General features: G+C 38.1%; 1 long non-coding RNA gene across 1 annotated transcript in view; it reads right to left on the reverse strand.

Moving 5' to 3' along the window:
* LOC103879757 overlaps positions 1 to 11,646 on the reverse strand; it is a 30,905-nt gene extending 19,259 nt beyond the window's left edge. Inside the window, exon 1 of the long non-coding RNA XR_640524.3 lies at positions 11,572 to 11,646. This is a non-coding gene — a long non-coding RNA (uncharacterized LOC103879757). The remainder of the gene's footprint in view (positions 1 to 11,571) is intronic.
* Positions 11,647 to 11,890: the final 244 nt, after the last annotated feature.

The following is an 11,890-nucleotide window of genomic DNA, read 5'->3' on the forward strand; positions in this document are numbered from 1 at the left end:
TGGGACGGGAGGTATCAGACAGCCAGCTCAGTGGGGTCAGGTGTCAAAGAGGGCTAAATTGGACTGTGCAATGGAGGAAGAAAATGAGGAGAGAGAATTTCAGGCAGAGGGTTCAGCTCTGCAAAAACTCCATGGGATGGAAGGCTATGGCTTGATGAGTCCACATCAAGACTTCTGCAATAGCTGGGACACAGGGCATATGGTTGGGTGGGTCAGGAGCTCGGGAGTGAAGGTGAAGAGGGAGAGAATGTCAGCTCCTCAAGACAATGCCCATCATGGTGTTCAAATCTCTCAAATGATTATCAGGATTATTATTTTCTCTTAGAGTGAGATTTTTGTTTCCTATGTCCTTCCTTTTACTAAATAATTGAATATGTGCAACAAACCAGTTTCCTTTTTTGCTTTGGTTGTTATAATGCTCTGGGCTCTCTGGTAGACAGACCACAACGTGACTTGCCATGTTTCATTATCATTAGGTTGGTGCAAAAGTCATTGCGGTTTTTGCCATTACTTTCAATGGATCTTGTATTATTGCCCTTGACCTAATGTGATTCCAAGGCATCCATTTTCCTGTGTGTTAAATCACCACTAATCCCTTTTAAAAAGTTGTCAAAATATGAGTGATACATAGAAATAATACATAATAATATCTTCTAGTTGACAACCAAACAGCAAATGGTTCTTGAACACCTCTGATAACTGACTCTATTACTTGGAGAAGTCAGAAGCACAAGATTTAGTTTCAACATTCAATTACCAGCTTGTAACCTACCTGAGAATACGCCATGTGCAGATAATGTGATAAGTAGTAGTACAAGGCATTATATGCAGGGTTAATATTTAATTTATTTCTACTGCCACAAGTTTACTTGTAATTAAAATATTTTAGTTCGTTTCCTTTGGGTGGTATATAACCTGTGCCTGAAGCTGGCTGAGTACCCAGCTTGCCACTCAGATCCCTTCAAGCTCTCCCTGAAACACCCATCTCCATTCCCTACAATCCAGCAACTGAGGGGTTAATGCAGGGCACAGCAGGAACCTCTGCTCCCAGGACCAGGACCACCATTTGCTCTGATGAGATGATGTCTACTATGCCCAGACTTTTATTAAACATTTTGAACATCACTCTTGAGTAAATGTTAGGTGCTAAGTGATCTGTCTTCTTGTTGCCATTGCAATAAATAATAAGGGCTACTATTAGCTAATCACTTACTGTGTTCCAATTTAACGTTTATAATTAGCCATTACGATAATCTTTACTAATCTCATTTTACAATTGAAGCAACAAGCTCATGGAGTAGAAATCACTCCATCCAGAGAGGGCACCTAGTAAGCAGAGAATCCAAGTTCCCAACCCTGCTCAGTAGGACAGACTCCATGTTTGGGAGACGGCTTTGTTATCCCGCCTGGGACAGCAGAGAAGCAGCATGGAAAAGAGGGAGGAGATGGCTTCAAGGGTTTGGCTCAGCATTGTGACTGGAAGGACAGGGGACCTAAGGCATGTTAGGTAGGTAGTTGAATCTGGCTTACACTCTCTTAACATGTGTTTCTGAGTTCTTCCTTTTTCAGTTGCCCTTAGTCTATCATAAATAAGAATTCAGGAAGTTGCATCCACTTTTTTTAGGTCACTAATATACTACATAGTAAGTTCAGCTACAGCGGAATAAATTGGGGCTTCTTGGCCCCAATAGGCACCATCTGGTTTATGAAACAACAGTGTATGCCCTCTGGATCATTTTCCCTTAGGAAATTCCTCCTTATCTGCTTCCTGGCTGCTAACTTAAGGATAATTTTCATACTTTCTATTCTAATAATTTTGTGCTGTGGGTTTCCAGTTTATTTTGTTTATATTAAGAAAGGGAAAATAACCTCTTGTAAAATATACACAGGTTTAGTCTGGCAACAGAAAAACATTCTGAGGGCAAGAGAAAGTGAGTATTTCACAGCTAAGGGAAGAATTGAGCAACTCAGATTACAATTGAAAGCTGATTAATGGGAGACTCATATTGGAAGCAAAGAGGTTTGAAACAGAAGGAAGAATCAAAGAGAAAATAGATGCTTTTGTTACCTATGCTTGTTTTTAATTCTCGCCTCTCCTAAAAGAAGTGATGAGCAGGCTGTAATCTGTAGGCATAACGTTAAAGCTGAGAAAGCATCAGGGAAGGGTAGGAATGGTGGGTTATGAACTCTATAAGACTCCAGATTGAAGGGTTGAAATGACAAAGATACTCACCAGTGTTATTCAATCCTGTGGTTTCATAAGGGTCTCTGGTAATTCTGAACATACTTTCCCTACCCCAGCACCCAGGTAAAAGGTCAGTCTATGGCCTTATGAAAATGTTATCATTCACTGCCTCTGGTGGCCACAGTTTGTTCTCTTTCTCACTCAGATGTGAAAAACCCTGACGCCCTACCATCCTCCGTCTCTTGTTGCCACCCACCAGCCCTTATGTCAGTCCAGAGGCACAAACAGCATCATTAAAGGGGAGGAAAAAAAAATCCAGTACAGATTGGCTGGCTCCCTGGCCTGGGATGGTTTAGGCAGCTCTTGGCTTAGACACCCTGCCTTCCAAACACAATCTGTTTTTCAAGATTCCTGGGGAATTTCAGGTCCAAGAGAAGGTTTGGTGTTAAGTTCCCCAAACTCAGTCTCCTTCCTCTCTTTCCACTTCACTAAGGCATAGGGGAGACCCACTTGCCCAGACTCAGTTTTCGGCTTGTAGGACTAAGCTGTGTTCTTGGCTCTAGAAGCTTCTGTCCTCTCCAGGCTCTGTGTTGTTTCCTTTCTTTCATAACTTTGCTCCACCAATGGGCCAAGCATGGCTCCATTCTGATCTACCCCCGGAGGCTTTTGGAAATGGAAAAATGCAAAAGATGCTGAGAGGCCACATTTAAAGAAGACAGCCACTCTTAATAGGATATAGAGTCAGAAGTTCCAGAATGCAGGCAGAAACTATTCCTTTTTAGGCCACACGATAACACCAAGTTCTTTCTAGTGTGGATCCTGCAATTGGCAAAGTGCCAGGAAGTGCTTTAAAAAAACATAGATGCAATATAGTTTTTGACTCACTCTGAAAAGTATTTATCTAAATGAGAAGCATCGCTCCCTTTTTATTGTGTGGCACCATCCTATATGAAGAAGAACCTTACAGCTTTCTGTCTAGTTGGGTAGAAATCATGTTTAAAAGTAATACATTAGTTTCCTCTGAGGCAGGAGAATCTCTTGGACCCGAGGTGGGGAGGTTGCAGTTAGCCAAGATCATGCCATTGCACTCCAGCCTCAGCAACAAGAGTGAAACTCTGTCTCAAAAAAATAAAAATAAAAAAAGTTTTTTGTTCTGTGGTTTCCATTACCCACAGTCAACTGTAGTCCAAGAATATTATCAGTATAAGTAAGTAAATCAATAAGATATTTGTGAGAGACCACATTCATATAACTTTATATTGCAGTGTAATGTTATTTTATTAGTAGTAGTTGTTTTCAATATCTTATTGTGCCTAATTCATAAATTAGACTTTACAATAGGAATGTATATATAGGAAAAACATAGTATATTTAGAGTTCAGTACTATTCAGTTTCAGGCATCCACTGAAGATGTATGCCCCACAGAGTAGGAATGATTACTGTGTATACCTTTTTTTTTGACAGTCTCGCTCAGTTGCTCAGGCTGGAGTGCAGTGGCACAGTCTTGGCTCACTTCAACCTCCGCCTCCCAGGTTCAAGCAATTCTTCTGCCTCAGCCTCCCAAGTAGTTGGGACTACAGGTGTGCACCACCATACCTGGCTAATTTTTAAATTTTTAGTAGAAATGGGGTTTCACCATGCTGGCCAGTCTGGTCTCGAACTCCTGACCTCATGATCTGCCTGCCTCAGCCTCCCAAAGGGCTGGGATTACAGATGTGAGCCACTACACCCGGCCTATACCTCTTTTTTAGATCAGTGTTTTTGAATATGTTTCTAATATCTCATTGGGCAGCCCTAGAAACATCATTTTGTGAGTTCTTCTGTAATAGAGGGATGCCCTCAGAGGATAAAACAGACCCTTTGGCCCCCACCCTAAATTACCCAAGGATGCTGGTCTTTTTCAATGCTCTTGTGGCTTCTCTCATTGCCAGATTCCTTTAATACATTGTTCTGCTTCTTAAACACAGTTCTCAAGGTAAGGGTAGCACCATTTTTTTTTAACCTTAATAAACTTGCTTTCTTTACAAGTCAAGATCTTGTAAAACAGTTCTTTTCAATTTTAAGAATGATGGCTGTATTCAGAATGGTTGAGATTTCCAGAAGTTGGATCTTGAGACAAGCAGTGATTTTCATTATTATCATTCTGGCTTCCAAAAATGATACTACAGCCACATTCTAAAGTAATATAGCTATAACAAAATATAAATATAATTTGTGAATACTAGCTGCTTGTTCATTATTGTGCCAGTTATTTTTCATTTTATTAATTGCTTCTAATGATTATCCAATACTTAAATTAGTTCATTTGGTCTTCACCACAGTCCTTTGAGATACGCATCCTTTCATCTCCTTTTAACAGATGAGGTAGCTAGAGCTTACAAGGGTCGAGATCATTAAGTAATGCAGTTGGTAAGTGACGGAGATTTCACTCAAATTCAGGTCAGCTGGACCTCAGTGGCTGTGGTCCTAACTACTTGCATAGAATAGATGGCTGGATCAAAAATATGGTTAGTTCTTAAAAAAAAAAAAAAAAGAAAAGAAAAAAACCAGCTAAAGATTAATTATCAGAGAAAGAATCATCAACTTTTTATCAGATACTCAGTAATGACTTAAAAATCCATTAGGAACAATTGACCTAAATGGATTTATCAAGAACTCTAGTCCAGGAAAAGCAAATTGGTTTCAATTCCCCTATGGGGCAATCCTGACCATAGGGTAGGTGTCATCTGGAGTGCTGTGATGAGAAAGATTCTGAAGTAATTGCTAGATCAATAGGAAAAAAGCATGCATTAGAAATATCTGCTATGACCTTATTTGGGTGATGGTTTAAACAATCGATTTTATAAAATCATGAGACATCAGTGATTTGAACACTGAATAGTAGATGATATTAAAGAATTGTTAATTTTTTAACTGTGATTTTGATATTGTAATTACATTTTGTGAAAGATCAAAAATCAACACCCTAACATCACAACTAAAAGAACTAGAGAAGCAAGAGCAAACAAATTCAAAAGCCAGCAGAATACAAGAAATAACTATGATCAGAGCAAAACTGAAGGAGAAAGAGACACGAAAAACCCTTCAAAAAATCAATGAATCCAGGAGTTGGTGTTCTGAAAAGATTAACAAAATAGACCACTAGCCAGACTAATAAAGAAGAAAACAGAGAAGAATCAAATAGATACAGTAAAATATGATAAAGGGGAGATCACCACTGATCCCACAGAAATGCAAACTATCATCAGAGAATACTATAAACATCTGTACTCAACTACAAAATCTAGAAGAAATGGATAAATTCCTGGACACACACACCCTCCCAAGACTAAACCAGGAAGAGGTCAAATCCCTAAATAGACCAATACCAAGTTCTGAAATTGAGGCAGTAATTAATAGCCTACCAACCAAAAAAATGCCCAAGACCAGATGGATTCACACCCGAATTGTACCAGAGGTCCGAAGAGGAGCTCGTACCATTCCTTCTGAAACTGTTCCCAACAATAGAAAAAGAGGGACTACTCCCTAACTCATTTTATGAGGCCACCATTATCCTGATACCAAAACCTGGGCAGAGACACAACAAAAAAGAGAAAATTTCAGGCCAATATCCCTGATGAACATCAATGCGAAAATCCTCAATAAAATACTGGCAACCTGAATCCAGCAGCTCATTAAAAAGCTTATCCACCATGATCAAGTCTGCTTCATCTCTGGGATGCAAGTCTGGTTCAACGTACACAAATCCACAAATGTAATCCATCACATAAATAAAACCAACGACAAAAACCACATGATTATCTCAATAGATGCAGAAAAAAACCTTCAATAAAATTCAACACCCATTCATGCTAAAAACACTCAATAAACTAGGTATTTATGGAATGTATCTCAAAATAATAAGAGCTATTTATGACAGGCACACAGACAATATCATACTGAATCGGCAAAATCTGGAAGCATTCCCTTTGAGAACTGGCACAAGGCAAGAATGCCCTCTCTCACCACTCCTATTCAGCATAGTATTGGAAGTTCTGGCCAGGGCAATCAGGCAAGAGAAAGAAAAAAAAGGTATTCAAATAGGAAGAGAGAAAGTCAAGTTGTCTCTGTTTGCAGATTATATGATTGTATATTTAGAAAACCCCATCGTCTCAGCCCAAAAATTCCTTCAGCTGATGAGTAACTTCAGCAAAGTCTCAGGATACAAAATCAATGTGCAAAAATCACAAGGATTCCTATACACCAATAATAGATCAATAATAGACAAACACAAAGCCAAATCATGAGTAAACTCCCACTCACAATTGCTACAAAGAGAATAAAATACCTAGCAATACAACTTACAAGGGATGTGAAGGACACCTTCAAGGAGAGCTACAAACCACTGCTTAAGGAAATAAGAGAGGACACAAACAAATAAAAAAACATTCCATGCTCATGGATAGGAAGAATCAATATCATGAAAATGGCCATATTGCCCAAAGTAATGTACAGATTCAATGCTATTCCCATCAAGCTACCACTGACTTTCTTCACAGAATTAGAAAAAAACTACTTTAAATTTCTTATGGAATCAAAAAAGAGCTTGTATAGTCAAGACAACCCTAAGCAAAAAGAACAAAGCTGGAGGCATAGTGCTACCTGACTTCACACTATACTACAAGGCTACAGTAAATAGCATGGTACTGGTGCCAAAACAGATATATAGACCAATGGAACAGAACAGAGGCCTCAGAAATAACACCACACATTCGCCACCATCAGATCTTTGACAAATCTGACTAAAACAAGAAATGGGGAAAGGATTCCCTATTTAATAAATGGTGTTGGGAAAATTAGCTAGCCATATGCAGAAAACTGAAACTGGACTCCTTCCTTACACCTTATACAAAAATTAACACAAGATGGATTAAAGACTTAAATGTAAGATCTAAAACCATACAAACCCTAGAAGAAAACATAGGCAATACCATTCAGGACACAGGCAAAGGCAAAGACTTCATGACTAAAACACCAAAAGCAATTGCAACAAAAGCCAAAATTGACAAGTGGAATCTAAATAAACTAAAGAGCTTCTGCACAGCAAAAGAAACTATCATCAGAGTGAACAGGCAACCTACAGAATGGGAGAAAATTTTTGCAATCTATCCATCTGACCAAGGGGTAATACCCAGAATCTACAAAGAACTTCAACAAATTTACAAGAAAAAAACAAACAGCCCCATCAAAAAGTGGGCAAAGGATATGAACAGACATTTTTCAAAAGAAGACATGTATGTGGCCAACAAACATGAAAAAAAGCTCATCATCACTGATCATTAGAGAAATGCAAATCAAAACCACAATGAGATACTATCTCATGCCAGTTGGAATGGTGACCACTAAAAAGTCAAGAAACAACAGATGCTGGAGACGATGTGGAGAAATAGGAACACTTTTACACTGTTGGTGGAAGTGTAAATTACTTCAACCATTGTGGAAGACAGTGTGGTGACTCCTCAAGGATATAGAACCAGAAATACCATTTGACACAGCAATCCCATTATTGGGTATATACCCAAAAGATTATAAATCATTCTACTATAAAGACACATACACACAAATATTTATTGCAGCACTATTCACAACAGCAAAGACTTGGAATCAACCCAAATGCCCATCAATGATAGACTGGATAAAGAAAATATGGCATATATACACCATGGAATACTATGCAGCCATAAAAAAGAATGAGCTCATGTTCTTTGTGAGGACATGGACAAAGCTGGAAACCATCATTCTCAGAAAACTAACACAGGAACAGAAAACCAAACACTGCGTGTTCTCACTCATAAGTGGGAGTTGAACAATGAGAACGTATGGGCACAGGGATGGCAACATCACTCACCCACACACCAGGACCTGTCAGGGGGTGGGGAGCAAGGGGTGGGATAGCATTAGGAGAAATACCTAATGTGGATGACAGGTTGATGGGTGCAGCAAACCGCCACGGCACATGTGTACCTATGTAACAAACCTGCACATTCTGCACATGTATCCCAGAACTTAAAGTATAATAAAAAAGGGGGAAATCAAAAATACGTTTAAAGGAAAATTTAAAACTATATATATCTACTATGGTTTTGGGCAAAGAGGTAAATTTGGAAGGGCAGTGAAGATGGAGAGGTGGTGTCTTACTGCATGCTAAGAGCTACCTCTATTTTAACCTCATCATAGAGCTTACAAGTCAAGTCAAGACTCAAAGTAGAAAGCGGCTTGCTCAAAATCACATGGCTAGAAAATAGAAGTGTTTAGTTAGTGTCTGGGCCTTTAAGCCTAACAGATCTTCCACAACACCCACTGACACACAGTTGTAATGGCTTACAGTGAGAGCATAAAGCATATTGAAACACTTATGCTCCTCTGGGTCCAAGGTGTCCTCAAGAATTATGTAAACAATTTAATATTAACTAATCACAAGGGTCTTTTAAAGAACAGTTTAATTGTATTTTAACTACAGTTTTGTGAATTGTAGTTTAATTTTGAGATAACCATAGATGCACATATGGTTCTAAGAAACATTGCAGAGAGAACCTGTGTACCTTTTACTCCATTTCCCATAATGGTAACACCTTGCATAACTATAGTAGAATATCACAACCAGGAAATTAGCTTTGATATAGTCTACTGATCTTATATGGATTTCACTAGTTTTACATGTACTAATACGTATGATTGTGTGTATGTCTTTAGTTCTATGGCATTTTATCATGCATGTATATTCCTACAATCACCTCCATAGTCAAGATACAGAATAGTTCACCACAAGAGTCCTCACGAAGTGGTGCCTTAACACATTATTTCATTGAACATGAACTACATCATCAGAGAAATTATTGCTGACCTCCAAATACTTTATTTCCTACCTGGATATGGATTTGAGTAATGAAGAGAATCAGGCTAACCAAAACCAGAATCTGAATAAAAGAAGATGAAAGTAAATTGGTCTAGGTGTATGAATGGCAAAGGAACCTATTTTAAAAAGTCAAGAATATTTTTAGGATGGTATTTTATAAAGATGCATTTAATAATAAACTCCAACTTTCACACCTTCAAATAATCAGATTTTATTTTACTTTTTCCTTGAGCAGGTAATTTAACTTCTCTGAGATGGGGTTTTTCATCTGTAAAATGTGGATAATCATACCTACTTATGGGACAACTTTTGAAGATGAAATAAAGTAATATGTTTAAAAGGCACTTTAAAAATGGTAAAATACTACTACTACTAAAAGGGTTATAATGATTTCCATGAAGAGGAAAGCAAGGGATAAAAAATTAAGCAGCCATCAAGAAATGATTTTTGAAGAAAACCTTCCAGGATATACTGTATGGTCAATATTAGTTTATCCCATCTACTATACGTTCTACTCCTCAGGCCTACAAAATGGCCATGGATGCTGTTCATGATAATTCAGCAAAGCTGCAAAATTCCTAAACATCTTGTATCTCATCCAAGGAAGAGTCCCCTGAAAGTTTTTAAAACTTGGAGATTGGTCCAATTTATGAATGAATGTGCTGACACCCAGAGCTATAAAGTGACTTTTGAGCCTAGTATTGGTATTTTTCTCTATTTAAAATCTCTGACATAATGTCCCAAATATATAGTAATTGTGAGTTTTAGCTTTAATATTTAATTGACCAAGATACAAAAAAATTGGTGCCCCACAGAATTAAGAACATGGTGAAGTGTGGAAGTACTGGAATCATGAACCAAAATTATGAGTCTCAGAACTGGCCTAGCTCTTTTATAAAGCCAACTCACTTAGCACTAGTCTCATGAGGGGCAAATAGGGTTAGCTCTTCCAATTCCTTGGCTGTATACATTTCTATGTTGCTACTACTTTTAATGGCAAAATCACAATTACTTTTGTACCAACCTGATACTAAGTATTTAAACTCTGCTTAGTTGATCTTATACATCATCAACTCCCAGGAAAGTGAAACACCGAATCAAATACACTTCTTGTCCATAAAGGTCTACTTTTAGGAAATTCACTGGTCATAGAATCATTTTGGTTTCTACCCATGTAATGGAGTTTCATCTTTTAAAACAACTATTATGAATCACTCTCTTCTCAAAAACCTTCCCTCGCCTCCAAACAGAAACCACTCTGGAAGGAGCAGATCTTAGTGAATTTTTGGAAGCAGTGGCCTTGTCTGATAGACTCTGTTTAAACACCACTTTTAGCATTAAATGCCAAATCCTCATCTCTATGCACTGCCTCATTAGTTATTAATGAGGCAACATATTTGTTCAAAATTTATGGTTGTTGATTTGCTCCCATCACTGTATGAAATATTAACATAGCATTTGTACTTGCAACCATTTGCAGACATTAGATTGTGTATTTGCATATTCATGAACACTCATAAATGTTTAAGGAGACAGCACAGAAAGCATGGGCACTGTCAGACAGACAGTAAAAAGGCATATTTACAGCGTTAATAAGTATTTGAGTTTATAGGCCAAAATGATGAGCAACAAATTAAGTGAAATTCTGGTTTGCCTATTGCAGAGACCTAGGGATTTTGCTGTTTTTTAAAGCTTTGTAAACTTGAAATTCATTTCATAGATGCTGAATAAATGCTTATTGTTTAGTCACAAAATGTATGGAGTCTGTGCAAAGAACTTCCTAAGAGTATCAGGCTCTTGGAGATTTCATTTCACTCTCTCTGATATGCAGTTTTCTGCCTTGGGAAAAAGCCCATCCCTCTTGGTACAAGAGGTACCAACCTCTTGTTGTACAACCCTTTCTGCCTTGGGGCTCCCTTCTATCAAAGTAATGTGGGAAGGCAAATGTGTCATATACTTAAACATAATTATTTTCTGTTTTGATTCCACAGAGGAACTTGGACAAATGATATGTCTGGTGTGACAACACCAGCCAATGTACTTGACTCAGTCTGTCAATTTATACAAACTAAGGCCTGGAAATGAAAAGGTTAAAGCATGGAGCACTAATGGACAATATGAGGGAGAGGCATAAACCATCCAACTAATAAACCTTTGATTTACCAATAATCCATGTATACAAATGTCTGCCAACATCCCACCAAACCCATTCCACTATAAGAAATCTCACCCCTTGCCACATTCCTAAGAGTCATGGTGAAAAATCTAGACCCTTTTGGAAGTTTCATGGGCAAATAATGGATAAAGTATTACATTAAATCCCTACCTCACACTGTATACAAAAATAAATTCCAAATATATTAAGATAACTGATGATGGAAGGAAAAGCTTTATAGCTTATTATGTAAAACAAATACAGGAAAATAATATTCCTGACCTCAGGGCAGTGGGAAAGAAAGAATTAAACCATCCTATGGGCAGTATCACTACCTGTACCATGCCATTGTTAGATCTCTCAAATATCATCTCTGGGTGAATGAATGTTTGAGATAGCTCACCATATCCTTGTACCAGCAGGAGAGGGAGGTCATGGATTGGAACATGGGTTGTAGTTGGCTTCTGTTGCCATGGCCTAATTGTTCTGCTGGTCACTTCTTGTCCCCCAGGCATCACTGCTGAAATCTGCAGCTGGTAGATCTATGGTCTTTTCCTTCTTGGCACAGCAAGGATTTTCTGTTCCTGTCTGGTGACACACTGTGCTTCAACTTTTGCTCATCCTGTTCATCTATGAGGTCTGAAAATTGTTTTC

Source organism: Papio anubis, chromosome 19 (assembly GCF_008728515.1).
Source record: "Papio anubis isolate 15944 chromosome 19, Panubis1.0, whole genome shotgun sequence".
NCBI lineage: Eukaryota > Metazoa > Chordata > Mammalia > Primates > Cercopithecidae > Papio > Papio anubis.